At 36.0% G+C, this 21,988-nt stretch overlaps 1 long non-coding RNA gene across 2 annotated transcripts in view; it reads right to left on the reverse strand.

Annotated features, from left to right (window-relative positions):
- Nucleotides 1-21,988, reverse strand: part of LOC143688959 (uncharacterized) — a 164,631-nt gene that overhangs the window by 67,152 nt on the left and 75,491 nt on the right. Inside the window, exons 2-3 of one of the 2 annotated variants that reach the window (XR_013178419.1) lie at nt 17,593-17,718; nt 8,473-8,521 (exon numbers count right to left, since the gene is read on the reverse strand). This is a non-coding gene — a long non-coding RNA (uncharacterized LOC143688959). The remainder of the gene's footprint in view (nt 1-8,472; nt 8,522-17,592; nt 17,719-21,988) is intronic. The other variant, XR_013178418.1, reaches the window with a different exon arrangement.

Below are 21,988 nucleotides of genomic sequence, written 5' to 3' on the forward strand. Positions count from 1 at the left end.
TAGCAGGATGGACCATCAGAAAGGACCTGACTTGAGATACTGGTCACAAGGAAGACTAATAAGCTGAAAACATGATTCAAGTACCAGTGGCATGCCCTTAGATTTGACCAAAAAGTTTAAAGTGCTTAGTGCACTTAATGAGTCTGAAATAGCTAACTATTTATTTTAGCATATTCGTTAATTTGTCAAGATTTGGGGACCTTAAGAAACTGTGTGCGAATTAATTAGCCCATCATTTACTCTCACCTGTGCCACAAATCAAATAGGTTCAAAAGTCAACCTAAATGCACTTGTGCATTTCAATTGACCCCAAATGTGGGATTATTACAACATTGCTTTTGTAAAAAATGATTTCTAGTGAGCATCAGTTATAATGTAGATCTGTGAGATCTGAGGCCACTTATGAAAATGTTTAAGTTCTGATTTTTATGTGATTGTTGCTTTCTACTTCTTCTTTGGAATTTGTGGGGGAAAACCTCATTTTAGTCAGTTTTGGAGAAACACGGTCAATTATGAAATCATCCAAAACAAAGAAATTACCAATAAGTGGTAGTATATTTTTATCATATAGCTGTTATTTCTAGAAGTATCCTTTTTGGTTGTAGTCCAAGGCTTACTGGCTAAATAGCTTATTTTAAAATTAGATATGGCAGCTAGAAGGAAACATCTGAGTTGAGGGCATGGTAGCCCATAACAAACTCTGGGAACTGTTCTGTAGCTGCTGTTGAAGTGCTTTGAAAATCATTGCTTTTTTTCTTTCTTTTCTTTGTATTTATGTTATATTTTACAACTAAAAAATGGTTTTTAAAAAACCGTAGGCAGCTATAGTAATATTACGCAAAATAAATTACTGAAATAAAAAATTTGAAAATCTTTAGTAACATAGCTCACTACTACAGCAAAGTTGATATTTGTAATAACTTTTTAATTGGTATTTTGAGAATGCATACAGTTTTGATAGTTAATCAAATGGTATTTTAACATACTGTTTAATATTTAGAATTCAAGTAACTTTGATATCTATATTTATAGATTTTTTTCCTTCCTTCCTTTAATTTTAAATTGGTTTCTGAAGCATATTGTACAAACAGGCTTTAGAATGATTACTTAGATATGTTTTTTTAATATGCCTATGAATAAGCTAACTAAAATATCCATTTTAGGTAGTTAAGATTTCCATGTTAATTGTAAAAATATTTGTATCTTCATATTTTCCTGAAATAAGGAAAATATTTAGTAACATAGGTCATTACTATAGCAATACAGATATTTGTAGGAACTTTCTACTTGATATTTTGCGAACATTCACAGTTTTGACAGCTGATAAAGTGGTTTCTAAGTTTGTTTTTAATAATTAGAATTTAAGAACTTTGCTATGTGAATATGTAGATTTTTTCCTTGTGGCCTTAATTTTAAATTGTTTTATGAAACTTAGTGCACAAACATAGGCTTTACAATGGTTATTTGGATATGTTATTTAAATATGCCTGTGGTTAAGCTAATTAAGATATACATTTTTGGTGGTTCTAACTGTATTGTTTGTTTTCTTAAATTAAAAATATGTAAAAGAATTAGATATGTATTAAAAGAAGGATTTTGTCCCTTTGACACTGTTTTATAAATACCAAGAGAATACTCTGGAGGGTTCTAATTAAATATAATATGGTAAACATATGCTCCTAATATCCAAGTTCTTTTTGTTAACCTTACAGATTTATTATTGATGCAGATACAAATATATTCATGAAAAATATAAATCTTACATTGACAAAAATATCTAGGTCTTTAACAAATAGATTTGTTTAAATGTTTTAATACTGGACAAACTTTATTCTGCTTGTTTATAATGGATAATAGATTATTAGAAAAGAAAATATTCAAATATTAGAGGTAAAAAGCTCATGGAAAACTTGAAATGCTTGTTGATTACAGACACTTGAAACATGAACTTGTCCATTCAAACAATCAATAGTCAACCAAACAACCAGCGTTTACTGGTTGACTACGTTGGATGCACCAGGAGAAGGCAAAAGAACTTTTGCAAAGAACCCTATTGCTGCCATGTTGCCCATCTCCAGAAGGACAGTCACATCATGTTCTATGTGAGTGGCACCCACTGGAATTAAGTGGTACAGACAGCATGTGGGGTTGGATGCTGCAGCCCTTCCTGGAGCCTGCCTCCAACTAGCTTAAAATTTATCTGAGTAAGTGGAGGAAGAACAGCAAGTTATCTGTAAAACAATAGTTCAATAAAGCAAGGAAGTATATTCACATCACTGAGACTCAGGTGGTAAGGAACTGAGAAGAAAAGTCTAAGGGAGGCTAAAATTGTTGCTGGTCCATGAAGGAAAAGCTTTCAAGATCCAGAGAAAGAAGGGATAAAAAAAAAATTAAGACAGCAGTGATGAAGACACTGAAATGTAGTTTGTTTCTTTTCCTCTCATTAGGTGGTAATGAAGCATAACAACAGATTCTAATATAATTTGGAGAGCCCGAGTATTGCTGAGGATATGCTCTGGATAACAGAGTTGCTTGTGAGCGCTGAGAAGGCTGAAGATTAATGACCAAAAGTAAGACCCAGGTTAAAAAAAAAATCCAAGAGACTATGAACTTCCGCCATTCAGTGAGACTGGAGGATCCCACTTTCAATGTGGAAATACTGATGTGATAGGTTCCATTTTATTTCTGGATTTTTTCCTTTGTCAGAGAAGTTGTGGGTTTACAGAACAATCATGCATAAAACCAAGATCCTCATATACCACCCCACCGCCAACACCTTGCATTGGTGTGAAACATTTGTTACAATTTCTGATAGCACATTTTTATAATTGTACTATTTGTTAAAGTCCATGGTTTAACTTAGAGTTCATATTTTTAATTCCTAATACTGCGGTGGAAGCAACTATCTCAGACTTCAACATTCCTGAGAATGACAGGGCGTTTGGGAAGGAATTGTGTGTGTGGCATTAGGGAAAAGAAATGGGTTCACAAAGGCCCGACTTCGTGAAAAGGATTCCTTGGGAAACTTGAGAAAGAATGCTGGCACGTGTACAATTACATGCAATTGATGAGTGGCAGAAACTGTTGAGTACTACAGCATTCTCTTCTTCCTCCAGTTATTGGCTTAGAAATCATCTCTGGGAAGCCTTTGTGATTTCTAAGGTTAGGTTAGGTGCCTCTCAAATGTGGTTTCACAGTACCCTGTGCTCAATTCTATCACAGGACACTCATTACTGTTTGTTGCAATTGTTTATTTTTTGTTTCATATAACAAAAGAACAACAAACATTCATTAAACATTAAATCCCTTCCCACTAAATGCTGGAAAACACTACCAGTGATTTCTCTGCTTTTCAAAATATCAGATCCATCACATTGTTGTCAAAAAAGTATTTGTCAAAAAAAAGAAAAACAAATTTGTCACGGCTATGGTGATCCCATATAGACGCCAAAGAATTCTTTGAGCTCAGGGTCATGTAACAACAGATTACCTTGGCACGTGGGTCTGTGAACTGTTGTAGAACAACCCTTTACACCAATGAAGCCTTAAATGAGGCACAAATTCACCAGGGTCTTATGTAATCCTTAACTCAATACTTCAATACTTTACAAGCTTACATATTGCCCCTCTCTCTCTCCAGCCTGGATTAGGATTGAGCTACTAAATTTTATTTCAGAAAATTATCAATTAATTGCTAAAATAAAAGAAATAATTTGTCTTCAATTAGCATTCTGTTTGCTTTCTGGAAGTTCCTTTTATATTGCTAAAACTATCAGGACACATTTTTCTTGTAAGCCAGTTGTCATATTATTGGTAGGCCCAATTTCATTTCCAGTATATGAGAAGAATCCTTGAAAGACATAGATAACTTTATCAAATTTAAATTACCTCTAAAACTCTCTGTATAAACCTTCCAATATTAAACACACAAACACATACACACTCTACAGGTATAGAGATTTTTTGTGTATTTTTCTGGATGACAAGATATTAGCAAAACCATACGTATACAACACAGATCAACAAATTTTCATATCTGAAATCACTGAATTTGACCATTCTTTCATTCTTTAATTCATCTATTTATTTATCCAACAAATGTATAGTAGAGTGGTAAGAGTCTAAATTGTGAATCTTGGGTGCGAGTCCTGCGTATTCCAGTTGTGGGCTGTGGGACCTTATAGATTCCTCACTGCCAAAATCAGGATACTGAAAGTACCTATCTAATAAGATTGAGAGCAGCACCTGGCAAATATAAATGCTATCGTCATAATTTTATTATTATTAGACTCTCCATGCTTGATTAATTGAAGTCTTCTTCTATGGAAAGACACCAATTCTTTTGACAAACATCATCACCCTTAAAGTTCTCCCCAACTTAATTTTAGCTCTGAAATTTTGGAAATACTCCTGACTGTGGGAAATTCCTTATTCCTAAGAAGAACTTTGGTGAAATGGATGGTGTTTAGGTCTCCTAAAAGTGTTGCAATGCAATATACCAGAAATGGGTTGGATTTTACAGTGGGGATTTATTAACTCACAATTTAAAGTTCTTTAGTCCATGAAAATGTCCAACTCAACACATCAACAAGATGGTACATGGATTCTGAAGAAATGTTACTGGCAATGGGGCACCTCTGTCACATTGGAAGGCACATGGCTGGTATCTGCTGGTCCTTTGCTGCCAGTTTTCATTGTTTTCAGCTCCTGGTTCCAGTGGCCTCTGTGCTGATTTGAAAGGATGTATGGACCCTAGAAAAGCCACATTTTAATCAAAATCCCATTGTGTAATGGCAAACTAACCCCTATTCAATACTGTATGTTTGAATCTGTAATTAGAGAATCTCCCTGGAGATGTGATTTAATCAAGAGTGGTTGTTAAGCTGGATTAAGTGATGACATGTCTCCACTCATATGGGTGGGTCTTGATAAGTTTCTGGAGTCCTATAAAAGAGGAAACATTTTGGAGAATAAAGGAGATTCAGAGAGAGCAGAGAATGCTGCAGCACCATGAAGCAGAGAACCATCAGCCAGCGCTTTGGAGATGAAGAAGGAAAATTGCCTCCCAGGAAGTTTCATGAAACAGGAAGCCAGGAGAGAAAGCTAGCAGATGACACTGTATTTGCCATGAGCCTTTCCAGATGAGAGAGAAACCATGACTGTATTCGCCATGTGCTTTCTCGGATGAGAGAGAAACCCTGAACTTCATCAGCCTTCTTGAACCAAGGTATCTTTCCCTGGATACCTTTGATTGGACATTTCTATAGACTTGTTTTAATTGGGACATTTTCTTGGCCTTAGAACTGTAAACTAGCAACTTATTAAATTCCCCTTTTAAAAAGCCATTCTATTTCTGGTATATTGCATTCCAGCAGCTAGCAAATTAGGACACCCTGCTTTCTGAGCTTCTGTGGGTCCTCTCTTAGCATCTCCGGGGCTTTTCTCTGTAAGCTCGCTCAACTTTTCCTGTCTTTTCTCCTTTCATAAAGGACTCCAGTAAGATTAAGACCCACCTTGAATGGGGTGGGTCCATCTCAATTCAAATAACCTAACCAAAATGTTCCACATGCAATAGGCATGCACTCACAGGAATGGATTAAAAAAAACATGGACTTTTCTGGGGTACATAAGAGCTTCAAACCTGCACAGAAGGTAAATATTGTCAGCTCTCAAGTTATTGAGTGAATTTTCCCCAGACAAACCACATTCTGCAGCCCAGTGGTGACACAGATAAGGTTTATATCAGAGAGTAGATGAACATATTTCTCTTTCTGAGCAGAAGTGGAAAAAAAAAAGAGAGCAGAATAACACACACACACACACACACTCACAGAGGTAGGCACTGGGATTCTCATGCTAGTTTAGTTTCTCTGACTCTGATAACTTTGCCCCGGAAAGGACTGTAAAAGGAAGGCATGTGGTAACATAGGACACAGACAAGCAGACACATCCTACCTTTCACAAGAACTACTTTTGGACTTAAAAATGATGGCAATGTAATTGTCCCACCTTTATGGGGATTCTTGTTCTCTCCTATTCCTTTTCTAGTTTCTCTTTTTCTTTGTTTTTCCTTTATCTCTTCTCTCCCATTCCACCTTTTCTACACTCATTTCATTAAAGACCCCAAGGTGAACAATTTGTTCTCCATCTTTTCTTTTTCTGAGGTTGTCCTTTCTTCTGTGATCTGTTTCCTTAATTATTACTCTTTCATAAAAATAGAATCTACCTGACTGAGTATCTACCATCCATTTCACACTCTGCTAGCAACTTTTTGAGAAAAAAAAAAAAAAACAGAAAATAAAAAAGGAAGGTTACTGCAGCTCCCAGGTCCCAAGAGTAGAGAAGTGCCATCTGGCTGAGTGGACTAGTGTGGCTTTGGTATCAGGTGAGAAAGGGGTGAGTCTGGATCTGAACAGTAAAAATCCTTGAGAACTGCAGCTCATTGATAGTTACCTGCCCATTGTGCCTCCAGGAGAATCTGAAAATCCATTTTAAATACATGATTTGATTCCTTATCTAGTGATTTCAATCCTACAACTTTACAAATGATGGTTTCAATTTAATCTGGTGGGCATTCTGTTGGCTCGGAAGGAAACGATATCCTCACAAGTTTAACAGCTATACGCAGCTGAAGGTCTTATACTGTGCCACCATCTAGAACTCTCTGGACACTTTGTTATTTTCTGGTGTTAGAGACCAAGGCAGCTCTTTTCCACCAACTTTAGCAAGTCATAGGCAAACCTAGCCCTCTAGGGGGCTGGAGCCATTGTTACTGGAGCTGATCAAGGTTTCTCCAAATGTCAAGAGAAGCAAGCATTCCTCTGAGCAAAATTGTTTTTATTGCACTCCTCAAATGACCAATTTTCATAAAAAGAAGAGGAATATAACTAACTTGGGTAATTTTTAGCTACCAGGTACTGGACAATATACCATATCAACTGTAGTTTAAAGTGTCACAGTTGAGTTTTATTTCCGGGTAATTAGGGAGGATAGGCTCTTTTCATTCTTTTATGAGTTATTTGAAGTCTCATCAAATTTGCTGCCTCCACTAGACCAAAGTCTTTGAAAGATTAAGAGGTGAATTTTTGTCGGCCATTGTGCAATGGAAATCTGAATGCTAGAAGTAAGGAAGAAAAACCATCATGGTGAATGAAAGCTGATGTACCAATGTAAATGAGGGGTGTTTTCATTTTCTAGCTGCTAAAACAAATACCATACACTGAATTTGCTTAACAATAGGAATTTATTGGCTCACAGTTTCAGAGGCTAAGGGGCTTGTTTCTTCCTGGGATTGATACTGCTTCTGGATGTCTGACAATCTTTGGCTTTTCTGTCACATGGCAATGTACATGACAGTGTCTTCTCATTTCTCTTCTGAGTTCTGTTAACTTGCAGCTTCTGGCTGCTCCTTGTGACTTCTCTTTTCTGTGCCTAGTTGCCTTGGCTTATAAGAACTTCAGTCACATTAGATTAAGACCCATCCTCATTCAAATGTCCTATTTACAAATAGGTTCACACCTACAAAACCAGGAGTTAACAAGTCATTTGTGGGGGACATAAATCAATTCTCCACAAGGGTTATGGATGCATCATCTGATTCACTTATTCTTCTGCCTAAGCTTTGATCTTTCCATTACTTGGAGGTTATGGAGCAATAAAAATGCAGAAACCTGGAGGTTCTAAATTTCTACCTATATGGAGAATGTCCGAAAGTACCACAGCTAGTAGAACTAATTTAATATTAATAAATGTTCTGATACATTAGGATAAAAGACTTTTTATTTGGACAAACAACTCCTTATTTAGAATAGCTTATTCCTTTTTGTCACTTCAAGTAATCTTCCCTAGCTTAAGTGAATTTCCAATTAGAATATAGTTTAGAAGTGTCTCAAAAGAAAAGAGTTTGTCTCAAGCTTGAGGAAATGCCCTATTGGCAACAACAACAAAAATACCTCCACAGAGTATGCTTTTTTTCTATATTAGCATCATAGAAAGTTTGCCAAACTCTTGGAACTTCACTGATCTATTTGAAAATAAAATGACTAATTTGATTATTTCTTTATTTAGAAATCACACAACGAAAATATGGTTAGAAGAAATAAAAAAGGGGGGCATCAAATTGGTTTTAAGAGAATACGATAATCATACATAAGCAATATGCAGCAAGAAGTAAAGTGAGAATTTAAAATGTATTCTAAAAGACTTGCATATTTCCTGCAAGAAAGCTATATCTATTTTTGCATGTTTTTTTCTTTTAGAAAAAGAATTGGATTGCTAAACTATACATGATCCATTTATGTATTTAGTTCTTTTCAATAATGTAATGAGCAGTTATGAACCCACCCCTCACAAGTTCTTGACAAAAATGAAAGACATGAATTTGACTCTAAGTTTCCTGGCAGTGAAGGAAAAGAAGGAAACAGAATCACTAACATGATTTTATCATAAAATTATAAAAGAAGCACACTATACCTTATTCTGGGACCATGCAGAATTTTCTCCTTACTATTTCATAATGCATCTGAAAGGCAAAAAAACAGTAATCAACAAATTTCATAGCGTTTAATACACTTCAGCTCTGTTTGCTACATAGACTAACTTTAGGTTAGCCCATGCCTAAATAGAAATATAAAGTACAAACTTTATGTGCTCAACCTGCAGTATAAATAATATCCTGAACTTCCATCTCTTGAATTTTTTTAACTTTTTAAAATTGTGAAATATAATATATATGCAGAAAAGTGATAAATCTCAAAGTACAGTTTAACAAGTAGTTATAGAGCAAATTTCAAAGTATTGTATGGGTTACAGTTCCACAATTTCAGATATTTCCTTCTAACTGTTCTGGTACAGTACAGACTAATAAGAAATATCAATATAATGATTCAGTATTCACAGTCATTTGTTAAATCCTATCTTCTCTGTTACAATTCTCCCTCTTTTTGATCCTTCTCCCAATCTTCAGGAATTTGGGGGCAATCACTGTATAATTTCTTCATGTTGAAAATGGGTGTTGACATTATGGGTTAAGGGGATGTAACTAGTTGATGGTTTTGGAGAAACTGTCTTGAATATTTTTTTAGAGTAAGACATATGCAAGCCTCAGTGGCATTTAAATGAGCACAACCCCTATCTTGCCCCAGACTATTAAAAGCAAAAGTGACATGATTACTCCTGTACCAGTACACCTATCAGATTAGTGTAGAACTGTAATTTGGATTACTTTGCTCATATTTGTCTTGATTTGCCACTAAAACATTACTATCTCTCTTATGGAACAAATATTTAGAGTAACCTGTTATGTGCTAGGTGCTGCTCTAGGTGCTGAGAGTAGAGTAGTGAACAAAACAGGCACAATTTCCTGCACAGGTAGAGTTAGGAGAAAAGCAGTTAGTTATAGGTGAGTTTAGAGAGGAAATAGGGGAACAGACTGTGTAGGTTCCCCTATACAATTAGAGATTTTGAATTTTACTCTGAGTGAGATGGGTAGCTATTGGAAGATTTTGATTAGTCACATAATAATCTTGTTTAAAAAAGAATAAATCTTATTGTAAATTTTGATGAACAAACATGCAAACATCAAAAGAATGTTTTCCTTTTGGATTGATCAGTTATGTATCATGTGAAATAATGCAAGAAAGACTAAAAATTAGAAAGAATATTCCCATCTTTTTCTCCTGGATGACTATTCCATGTCTTCTCCTCTCTCCTAAAACTTCTAACATCTTTCCTTCTTCCACACTCCCAGCTGATGACTTTACTTCCTATTTCACTGAGAAACTACCAAGTCTATCCTCTCTTACCATTACTTCTATCTACCAACCTGTATCCGTGCCCTTTTGTTCTGCTTTCCCTTTTGCTACACCTAATGAACTGTCCATACCCCCTGTGTTAGTTAGATTTAGTTGTCAACTTGGCCAGGTGAGCACACCTAGTTTTGTTGCTGCGGACTTAAGCCAATGGTACCTGAACCTCATCTGTTGCTAATTACATCTGCAGTCAGCTAGGAGGCGTGTCTACTGCAATGAGTGATGTTTGACTTAATTGGCTGGTGCTTAAATGAGAGAACACAATATAGCACAGCCCAAGCAGCTCAGCATTCCTCATCTCAGCACTTGCAGCTCAGCCCAGGCCTTTGGAGATGCAGAAAGAAGTTACCCTGGGGAAAGTTGTTGGAACCCAGGGGCCTGGAGAGAAGACCAGCAGAGACCATCCTGTGCCTTCCACATAAGAAAAAGCCTCAGTGGAAAGTTAGCTGCCTTTCCTCTGAAGAACTAACAAAATAAATCCCCTTTTATTAAAAGCCAATCCGTCACTGGTGTGTTGCATTCCGGCAGCTAGCAAACCAGAACACCCCCTTACGTTTCCTTTAGTCCCATCCCCTATCATCTACTCAGGGACATAATTCTAGAATTAACCTCTTCTCTCTATTGCACATCAATTTTTGTTTCTCTTTTTTGGGATCATTCCCATAAGCACAAAAAAATACATTACTATTTTTTTAAATCTTCTTTTGACCCCAACCCATCAACCGACTGCAGCCCTGTTTCCTTACTGTTGGTAAAAATCATACAAAGAACAATTAATTCCTCTTCTTTTTCCTCTCCTAAAATGCTCTAGTCAGAGTTTAACCCTTACAATCTACCAAAACTGCTGTGAGAGACTAGCAGTGACCTCCATGCTGCTAAACTTAATGATTGAATCTCTGTTCTCAATTTACTTTGATTTATTAGCAGCAGGGTACAATATTTATCTGGCTTCCAGTACAGCCATTCTCTTGGTTTTCCTCCTGCTTCACTAGCCAGTTCTATTCCCATGACTTGTTTCTCCTTCTCTCTCTCTAACTATCAGGCTCAGGGTGCGGACCTTTTTTTTTCTCTGACCACATACACTCTCTTGTCAACTTCATCTAATTTCAGGGCTTTAAATACCCTCTATGTGGATAAAGATTCCAAAATTTATGCCCTGGTCCTCATCTCTCCCATTAACTCCAGACTCACCTATCTTCAAGTGATATCTAATAGTCTTCTTAAACATTTCAAGCCCAAAGCTGACTTCTGATCTTCCCTCCAAACCTGCTTCTCCAGCAATCCAACTAATTTTAGCAACTCTTTTAAGCAATTCTTATAGTAATTCATGCCAAACCCTTGGAGGTTTTGCATTCATACATAAGCCAACAGCAAATCCTTTGGTTTCACTTTCAAAATGAATGTGGATATATTCCCAGTTCTCACAACTTCGCCGCTACCATCTTGGTTTAATCATCCACCATCTTCTGACTAGATTACTGCAATACCCTCTTAACTGGTCACATTGCTTCCACCCTTTATGTCTTTACCATCTATCCTAAACTCAGTGACCAAAATGACCCTGGTAAATCAGATAATTTCATCCTTCTACTCAATATCTTCTGTGGCAAAAGCCAAAAACTCTCCAATGGCTTAAAAAACCTTATAAAATCTGGCAAAAATTCAAATGTCTGGCACTATTGAGTATAGGGGAGGTTGTAGAGTACCAAGAGTTTTTATACAATGTTGGTTAGAGTATAATTGGTATAATCTCTTTGGAGAAAAATATGTCAATATCTAATAAAGGTGAATATATACATTATGACAAGAAATCTGCTCCAATTCTACATCTTGAAGAAATTCCTACATATGTATAGAAAGTTGGCACATATAATAATTGTGGTAGCAGCACTGCTTATAACAGGAAGAAAGAGGAAACCATCTAAAATCCATTTATGGGACATAGATAAATTTTGGTTTGTTTATACAATGGAACACTGTTCAGGAATAAAAATTAAGGAGGTAAATCTACATGTATCAACATAAAGCCCACAGAGAATGATTCCTCTGTATTAATGTTTTATTTCCTGAGCTGGGTAGTGAGGTTACAGGTGATGGCTACACTACTCCTTATAGCTTCTCAATGTCTAAAATGTGTCTTAATTTTTTAAAGGAGTAAGTTGGGAATTGATAAAATTTGTGAACAGTTTAGAAGGAGAGAGAAAGGAAGGATATGTAGTGGTATCTTGGGCCTGTGGAAGTTAATTTCTATTCCATTCCTCTTCATCCCCACTTCAGTTTTCTTGGTTCAGATTTTCACCCTCTCATGCTAAGTCTATTTCAACAATCTCCCTTTTGTTCTTGAAATCTTGGTTCTCTATAATTCATCCTTTGTACTTCTAAGTGGTTTGTGAAAACCAAATCTGATTGCATCAGTTCCTCCTAAAAGACTCTTTATTGCTTAGAGTGAATATAAGTAAATTCTTAACGTGCTATAAAGGCCCTCTATAATGTAGACTCAAACATCCTTATAAATATCTTTTCCCAAATATCTCCATTTACGACTCTACTCTTGTTCACACCCTTCATTATGATCATCCTTTTCTCACACCTGGGAAACATCAGCATGAGACAGTTTATGTGGCTTCTTTTCAGCTTTTCTAGAGATAGCAAGTCCTGCCTTTCCCTGTGTTTCTATAGCATTTTGTACACACTTTAGAGTCACACTTTAGAGTGTAATATTTGTAGGTATTTATAATCCTGTCTTCTCCAATGTGAGCTACTAAAAGTCAGGTATAGTGTTTTTGCTGTTGTTTTAGTTTAGTTTAGTTTAGTTTTGTATATTAGTTTGTTGTTTTAAAATCTTTACTCATCCCATTCCTGCCAAGATGCCTAACACATAGAAGGTGCTAAATAATTATTTTTAAAAATCAAAGAAAGAATGGTTGAGGTTTTATTTCGCAAAGTTTTAAGTGATAAGAACTTTGGGACTAATTAGATGGGATATAAACCCAATTTTCAACCTCTCAATTCTCCAGTTGTTTCTTCTCATTAATGCTATTTTAGCTTACATGTATCTCTAAATCCTGGCGACTAATTTCATGAAAGAAAAAAAAGTGTGCATTATTTTGTTCATGTTGCAGAAGGGTATTCAAGAGTTGAACTGATTTCACTCCTTGGGTAATGCAAAAGGGTTACATTAAGTATATTTGAAAATTTGGATTAATGTAACATTAGCTTTTCTTCTGAAAGCACACATAAGATGAGAAAGCCCCCTTCCTCAGCCTCAAAGTTTGCACTATTGAGGCCTAGAGGTATATGGTGACATCACAGGGCCACACAACAGCAAACGAGGGCTATATCAGGACCATAACACCTGCACAGGAAAATCTGCTTTCTTTATCTTTTAATTTTCTAATACCAAATTATTTTACAATTTGAAGAAGAAGAAATGACAGCTTCATCACTAGTTCCCTGGACAGATGAATGTGGGAATTTACATTTTTGAAAGCCAATAATAAATCCTCGGACAATTACTCAAAACCGGACAAACTCCATATTTTAAAAATCACTATTATTTAAGCTCCAAGTAGCCTGAATATTAAGGGCTGTTTTTTTTTTAAACCAAACTCACAAAGTACTCCAGAAACTGTAAATCATTCTTCAAATGTCAGTTGCCAAGGCATTTCGATTTAGAAGAGTCAAGAATCGAGAGACTTTCCAGTTTTTCAAATGTTTTAACCTAGTTTCAGACAGGACACAACACTTTAAAGAAACAGCGTGACCCACATTCACTTTTTCTAATGCAACGTGACCCACATTCACTTTTTCTAATGGAAGGAAACCTCTTAAGAAATAGGTTTAAAACTGAGTTATTCGTCACAACTCATAGAGGCGAGAGGGAAGAAATCTCTTATAGAATCGGTAAGAAATAGGTTTAAAACTGAGTTACTAGTCACAACTCATTGAGGTGAGAGGGAAGCTGATGATCTGAACAGAGCTGAAGGCAAGTTGTCTAGGTAATCAAAATCCCAGACTTCCATTTAGACTGCTGAAAAGTTGCCTAATTTTTGTGAGGTGGTTAAGTCCATTTCTGCACTATTTCTCAAACACATTAGGATATTGTTACCATGTGTGCTTTCATTTTTGTTACTGTTTTTATAATTTACCCTAATTGAATGAAAAATGAGGGTATAAAGTAAAGCATGAGGGTTCTTGATTCTTTTTCTCCTTTAACTCCACAAGTTAAGCACAGAATTGCCCCATGCTGATTCCTCTAGCATTTTGTAGGAGACCCCGGTCTAATAACCATTCTTTGTGACTTCCAGATAACTGCCAGCCATAGTCTTGGTTAGGAGAAATGGAGGGGGGGGGGTTGTAAATTGCAAATCAAGAGTTTCAGCTGCAAGAACTTTTCATTCTTTGGGATAAAGTCCCAGCCCAAAGCAAAACTTCACCAATTCAGTAATCATCAGGCCTCTAGCATTATTTTGATTGTTTTGAATTTTTTGCTTTGTGCTTTTCAAAATTTCTTCAATATATTAGGAGTGAAGTGGGCATTATATAACCTTGATTTTATTACCAGCTTTACAAATTACTATTAATTCACTGTGAAAGAGTACAGGATACTAAGTACAATTTGCAGTTAGTTTCAATATTCTTATTTGGAAGGTTAGCTTATAATATTAGTACCTTTATTTAATAGTTTCAAACTAATAGTGGTTGCTTCTAGACAAATGAACTTGGGGACTTAGGAAGTATGGGAAGAAACCTAATTCTTTACTATAAACACATCTGTACTGTTTGAATTTCTTGCCATATAGATGAAATGTTTATTAATTTTTTTGTTTTAATTACAAATTTTTTTCAAACTATGTTACAAATACCACTTGCATAACAATTGCTCTTTTAATGAAGGCAGAAAGAATTAGAAGCCTTGTCTAAAACTTTCAGACATATCAGGGTAGGGAAGAGTATCTAAAACCAATATTGCAATTTTTTCTTATCTAAGTTCTTTGATATACTGTATTTACAACTGGTTACAAATAAGTTTGTATTCATAATATTCATCTCAAGATTTTCTTTGCATTTTTATTCCTAGATAGCTACCCAAATTTTATTTTATTTGAAGCATTTTTTAAACCACTCTTGATTATGTTTTTTCCCAAAAATTATTTTTCCCTAGTGACAACTGAAACTCAAGTGATGATTACAATAAAAGAAATTTTAAGAGTTTTTCCAGAACCAGAGTTCTTGGTGACACTTCGATAAATCACACACAATCTCAACACAGACCATCTTACAGAGAAGCCTCATTCTAATAAGCGTAATATACAGAGGTTAAAATAGCCCAGTTATATTTGTCTTTCACTGTGCAGCTTACCAAAACCAAATTTCTGTCAGCAACAATTATTAATCATCCATATGCCGGGCAGAGAATTTTAATAAAGCATATTATAAACCTAGAGGTGGGTGCAGGAGATACACAAATGTAATCCAAATTTATAAAAGGAGATGGGGGACCCCATTACTCCACCACATCTGTTCGCCACATGTTCATAAATCACATCAATGTTTTGAACATTTCTCCTAGCACCTTCCTGTCACTCTGGGTTTATAGTTCATAATTCTACCCCCTCCTCCCCTGCAAAAAAAGTTCTCATTATTATATTTCAGGCTTGAAACTAACATTTGACCAGGTATTAGGACAAATAGCTTTAACTAATGACTGGTGGCCAAGAACCTTCCAATTTCTTGAGATTTACTCACAGCAAGCAAGCGCCTGAGCAAAATGTTTGATTTACTCTAAAAAAGCAGCATGCTAATATGAAGACACCAATGACCACCATGCCAAACCAAAAAGAAAGCTTCCTTTTGAGTCTGCATCCATGAAATAGAGTTCATGTAAAGAAAGCTGCCAACTTAGAAAGACATTTTTCCTTGCAAATGAGAGTCTCAGAAACATTGTGTTTATTTTTGTCTTCTAGTAATGCTAACGCATATCTACATGTAGTATAGTGGTTGTCCTCCAGGAGTTTACCATCTGAGACAGCCATGACATATAAATTTAGAGTAATAACACTCAAAGTTGCTATTTTTGAGACAGCCTATATGACCTGTTGGTTGATTTGAGGGGAGGGGGTAGCAAACACCAGGGGACACTGAGGAAATCATATTAGCTGTGGGGTATCATAAAGATGAAACTGAGATTTCTAGTCATATGGGTGATTGTGCTGAGTTCTAAAGTAACCTGATGTGATGGTTTCCAGCTGTATGTACCCCAGAAAAACATGTTCTTAAAGTTAATCCATTCTTGTGGGTGTGAACCCATCTTAAGTAGGATCTTCTGATGAGACTACTTCAGTTAATTTGTGAGCCACCTCATTTAGGATAGGTCTTAATGGAATTCTTTATAAATGGAACGATATCTCTCTATCTCTATCTGTATCTGTATCTGTCTGTCTATCTACTTTATCTATCTCTCTATCTATCTCTCTATCTATCTATCTATCTATCTATCTATCTATCTATCTATCTATCTATCTATCTATCTATCTATCTATCATCTATCTATATATCTATTATATCTATTGAAGGCTGTGTAAGCAAGAAACTGAAATCAACAAGCCCTGGAAGAGAAGGAAGAGTCCAGCAGACGCTGCCATGTGCCTTGCCATGTGGCAGAGGATTCAAGAATTGCTGGCAGCTGGTCTTTGGAAAGAAAGCATTGCCTTAATGATGCCTTATTTTGAACATTTTCCAAGACTCTCACAATAAGTAAATAAATCCTAAAGTTTAAAATGAGGCATTTCATGTATATTGCTTTAAGCATCTTAGGAGAATAAAACAGATTGTGGTACCAGGAGAGTGGGATGCTGCTATTGCAAACACCAAAATTGTAGAAATAGCTTTGGAACTGGGTAATGGTAGAGGCTAGAAGAATTGTGAGATACTTGATAGAAGAGGCCTAGATTGCTTTGGAGTGACTGTTGGTAAAAAATATGGATGCTAAAGTTTCCCTTGATGAGGCCCGAGATGGAAATGATGAATGTGTTATTGAAAACTGGAAAAAAGGCAATCTATGTTTTAAAGTGGTGGAAAACTTTGCCAAATTGAGTTCTGAGGTCGGATGGAAGGCAGAATTTTAGAGTGATGAACTTGGATATTTAGCTGAGGAGATTTCCAAGCTAAGTGTAGAGAGTGCAGCCTGGTTCTCCTTGTAGCTTACAGTAAAATGTGAGAAGAAATGAATAAACTGAGAACTTAACTTCTGGGTACAAAAAACCCCAGAAATTGATAATTTTGAAAATTATGAGCTTCCAGAAAGTGAGTCCCTAGAGAACAGTGCTCTGTGAGGGTTCAACTGAAGAGGAATATAATCAGCCATTCCAGTGCAAGTCGGGATTAGAGGTATATTATCCAGGAAGAGTAGGTGGAAACTCCTACTGTCTGATGGCTTGGACCCTTGCATTCTACATGCAAAACTAACAATTTTTTTGTAAGATCTATGAGGAGAACCACTGCCAACCTGGACTAAAAGGAACTGATTGAAGAAAAATTTCTTCAAAGGCAGAACCATGGAAGCTGAAGTCTGGACCAAAGACATCTTTTTGGACCAAGAGAACAGGTCACCCATGTGTGTGAAAAGCGTAAGGCTGCCCCAGAGCTTAGAGAGGGCAGGCATTCCACCTCACTGTTCAGGAAGAGTGATATCATCCCAGTGTTCTTAGAAGTTGGAGCATATTCCCTGGGGATTGCAGAGTCTGGCCACCACTCCTTTTTTCTCAGAGGGTGGAGCTACTACCTTGGAATTGCAGAGTCCAGGTGTCATCCCAATGTTCGTAGAGGGTAGAGCCTTCACCTCAGTGATTAGAGAGAGCATGGAGCTGCACAAGCACTTGGAAGGGTTGGAGCTGCTGCTCTATCATGCCTGGAGGACAAAACATCATTCTATAAATGACTTTTAGAACTTGAAATTTAACGGAATATTCTCTACTGGGTTTTGGAATTGTTTGGAAACTGTCACCCACGTTTTCCTTCTATTTTCTTTCTATTAGAATGGGAATGTTTATCCTATACCTGTCCCTCTACTGTGCATTGAAAGCAGATAACTTGTTCTCTAGGTTTCACAAGTTCATAGACAGAGGAGAATTTTGTCCCAGGACAGACCATACCTATAACTGATTTTGATGAGATTTTGTACTTAGTTTTGTTACTGAAATAACACTTTTGGGATGTTGTGATGGAATGAGTGTATTCTGCATATAGAAAGGACATGTCTTTTGGGGGTTCAGAGGGTAGATGTGGTGGCTTGAAACTGTATGTACCCCCCCAAAAAAATATGTTCTTAAAGTTAATCCATTCTGTAGGTGTAAACCCATTTAAGTAGGATCTTTTGACAAGACTACTTCAGTTAAGGTGTGATCCGTCACATTTAGGATGGAGCTTAATCCTAGTACTGGAGGCTTTTATAAAATGGAATGAATATGGAGAGAGAGAGAGAGAGGAAGAGAGAGCACATGCACACAATGGAAGCAACAGGCTGAAATCAACAAAACCTGGAAGAGAAGGGCAAGACCAACAGATGCCGCCATGTGCCTTGCCATGCAAGAGAGGAGTCAAGGATCACTAACAGATGGTAAAGCATTGCCTTGATGAGGCCTTGATTTGGACACTTTTCTGGACTCTGACCATAAATGTATAAATCCCCATTGTTTCAGCCAAACTATTTCATTGTATTGCTTTAAGCAACCTACGAAACTAACACCCCCTCCCCTGCCCTTGCTCCAAACATAGAATGTTATTGAATAGGAGATAACAACCATAAAAACGTGCACATATATATCTAAGCTTGAAAACAAAAAATAGAAAACCACTTATTGCCAGAAACAGAGAGTCAATCTGAAGCTAGAAGAGTCAACAGGAGCTAAATAAAAATGGCCTGTAGACTATTAGACCTGGATATTACCCTAAATGACTGAAGTTTTAATCTGAGAGCAAGGAGTTGAATTTGCATGTATCAGGGCATGGGAAGCCATAGACGTACTTCAGCATGAAACTGAGAGCTAGGAAAGGGCTAGAAAAATTCTTCTCAGTAGACTAGGATTTGGCAAGAGTAATGGATGTCTGTCCTAGGCCATGGATGAAAATTAATCATCTGGGAAATCTAAATCAATCGTATGTGTGGATATAGGGTTGAATTCACACAATTTTGCTTGGAAAAGGCATCTTGGCAAGAAATTATTTTAAACATTGGTTAAGAGTGTATTAAAAAAAAAAAAAGACCCCCAAGGATGAGCCTGGCCCTGGCATTGTGGGGTTGACAATGCCATCTGATCAAAAGGGGGAAAGAAGTGTAATAAATAGGGTATCAGTGGCTGAGAGAGTTCAAATAGAGTTGAGAGGCTACTCTGAAAGCTACTCAGGCAAGCTTCAGCTAGACATTGTTATCTATCATGGTTTGCCACCCCCCAACCACAACCATTACTGCTAACCCTAAAGAACACCTAGGGCTTTATATGAGATCCTACAAAGGTTCCACACATTAGGATACTTCCCAGAAATCTATAACCTCCAGATGGGTTCCTAGGTCAGATAAGTCCTGAAATGCAGAGGGGCCAGCCTCTCAAGAATATTAGCTAGTTCCATCCCCTGTCCCATATTATTGACAGCCCCTTCCAACACGAAAAAGTTGGAATGGGCATAGCCCAAATAACCCTAAAGAGCAAGAGAAAGATAAAAAGAGATGGTGGGGTTATGCAGAGAAGAAAGAATTTAACAAATGAGTATGTTTGCTGAATGATTATAGTGATATTTCTTTTAGTCTCCAGTGTCTTAAAGCAGCTAGTAGTAAAAACCTAAAATTGTGGAATTGTAACCCATACCAAACTCTGAAATCTGTTCTACAATGAATTGTTGCAGTGTGTTTTGACATTTATTGCTTTTTTGGGTATATATGTTTTTTTTTTTCACACACAAAAAAAGTCAATTGTGAGATTAATGCACAGCTATATGATGATACTGTGAACCATTGACTGTACACTTTAGATTATTATGTGATATGTGAATATATAATATGTGTCAATAAAACTGCATTAAAATAAAAAAAAAATTGGTTGAGAAACACATATGACTGGCAGAGATAGACCTAAAACCACCCAATAGTAGTGCCCTTACATCCCCGAACCATGATACATCCTTGGAAAACATTTCCCTCTGGAAGAAAGGTTTAAAGTCTAAAATGTAAAGCATTCAAGGAAATAGACCTCCATGAGGGTCAAGAGTCTCAACAAATAGGATAATTAACATGTTAAGTTCAAGGGAAAATTGAACAAGCTAAAAAAATTTCATCTTAAATGTTCAAAGATATAAATAAGGAAGAAATCAAAACCATAACACCAGTATCTCATGAAAAATAAGAGGCAGCTTTGAAAAAGAATAAAATAAAAATTGTAGAAATTAAAAATATACTCAATGGAAGGAAAAGCTCAGTTCACAAACTACCCATTGTATTAAACACAGATAAAGAGGAAATTAGTGAATATAAATCTGAGAAATTCATATAAAATGAAACATAGACAGATTAAACGCATACACACATATGAAGCTAAGTAACATGGTATCTAACATATTATATGTATGTTATTCCTTTCATTAATTAATTAGAACTTATGGGTAATAAATTGTATTATAAAATATGTTAAGAGATGTGGAAGATGAAATGAGAACCTCCAGTATATGTCCACATAGACATTCTCTTTAAAAGGAAAGATTGGGAATGAGACAATAGTCTGAAAAATGAAGAAAAATGAATCTTCAAACTAAAGTAGTAGTTCTGAGTAGGATAACTTAAAAAAAAATCCACATTTAGACACAATATGATGAAAGTTTAGAACATTAAAGATACATTTAAAATATTTTAAGAAACTGGAGAAATGGTAGTCCCTCTACTGAGGAATGATAGCAACTTGTCATCAGTAATAGATGCCAGAAGCATATGGAATGATATTTTCTTATTGCCAATAAGAAATAATTTTCAGCCTAATATAAACAAAGAGATGAACATTCAAGAATGAGGTTAAAATTAATACCTTTTTCATATGCACAAAGACTTTGTATATGTGTATACATATATACAAAAATAAACTAAAATCATAACACAGATGATGAGATGCCATAATTAAAGTAAAACATTTTTTATGATAGTGCAGAATTGTTTATTGACATATAAGCCTACCCATAACATAACATTAAATTTTTAAAATCAAATTCTGAAATGGTAAATACAGTATGATCCCATTTGTATAAAAGGCATAGCTATTTATACACAGAAACATGGATCAACATGCTAATAGTGGTGACATTATAGATGAAATTTTATTTTCTTTATAACTTTCTGTACTATCTGATTTTTAAAAAATAATAGCATTTATTCAATTTACTATTTTCTGATTTAAAAATTTGTGCTGGTTTGAAAGGATGTATATCCCCTAGAAAAGTCATGTTTTAATTTAAATCCCATTTCGTAAAGGCAGAATAATCCCTATTCAGTACTGTATGGAATTAGATCATCTCCCCGGAGATGTAACCCAATCAAGAGTGGTTGTCAAACTGGATTAGAGGAGATTTGTCTCCACCCATTTGGGTGGGCCTTGATTAGTTTCTGGAGTTATATAAAAGACGAAACATTTTGGAGAATGAGGAGACTCTGAGAGAACAGAACGACATAGCCATGAGAAGCACAGAGTACATCAACTAGTGACCTTTGGAGATGAAGAAGGAAAACGCCTCTTGAGGAGGTTCATGAAACAGGAAGCCAGGAGAGAAAGCTAGCAGATGATGCCATGTTCGCCATGTGCCCTTCCAGCTGAGAGAGAAGTCCTGACTGTGTTCGCCATGTGCCTTCTCACTTGAGAGAGAAACCCTGAACTTCATCAGCCTTCTTGAAGCAAGGTATTTTTCCCTGGATACCTTTGATTGGACATTTCTATAGACTTGTTTTAACTGGACATTTTCTTGGCCTTAGAACTGTAAACTAGCAACTTATTAAATTCCCCTTTTTAAAAGCCATTCTGTTTCTCATATATTGCATTCTGGCAGCTAGCAAACTAGAACAAAATTATTTCCATTTTGAAATAAATCAGTAGACTTTAAAATTGCTTTTTTTCTATCACAGAGTTTCACTTGAACAACTAAATATG

The sequence above is a fragment of the Tamandua tetradactyla genome, chromosome 6, assembly GCF_023851605.1.
Source record: "Tamandua tetradactyla isolate mTamTet1 chromosome 6, mTamTet1.pri, whole genome shotgun sequence".
Classification (NCBI taxonomy): domain Eukaryota; kingdom Metazoa; phylum Chordata; class Mammalia; order Pilosa; family Myrmecophagidae; genus Tamandua; species Tamandua tetradactyla.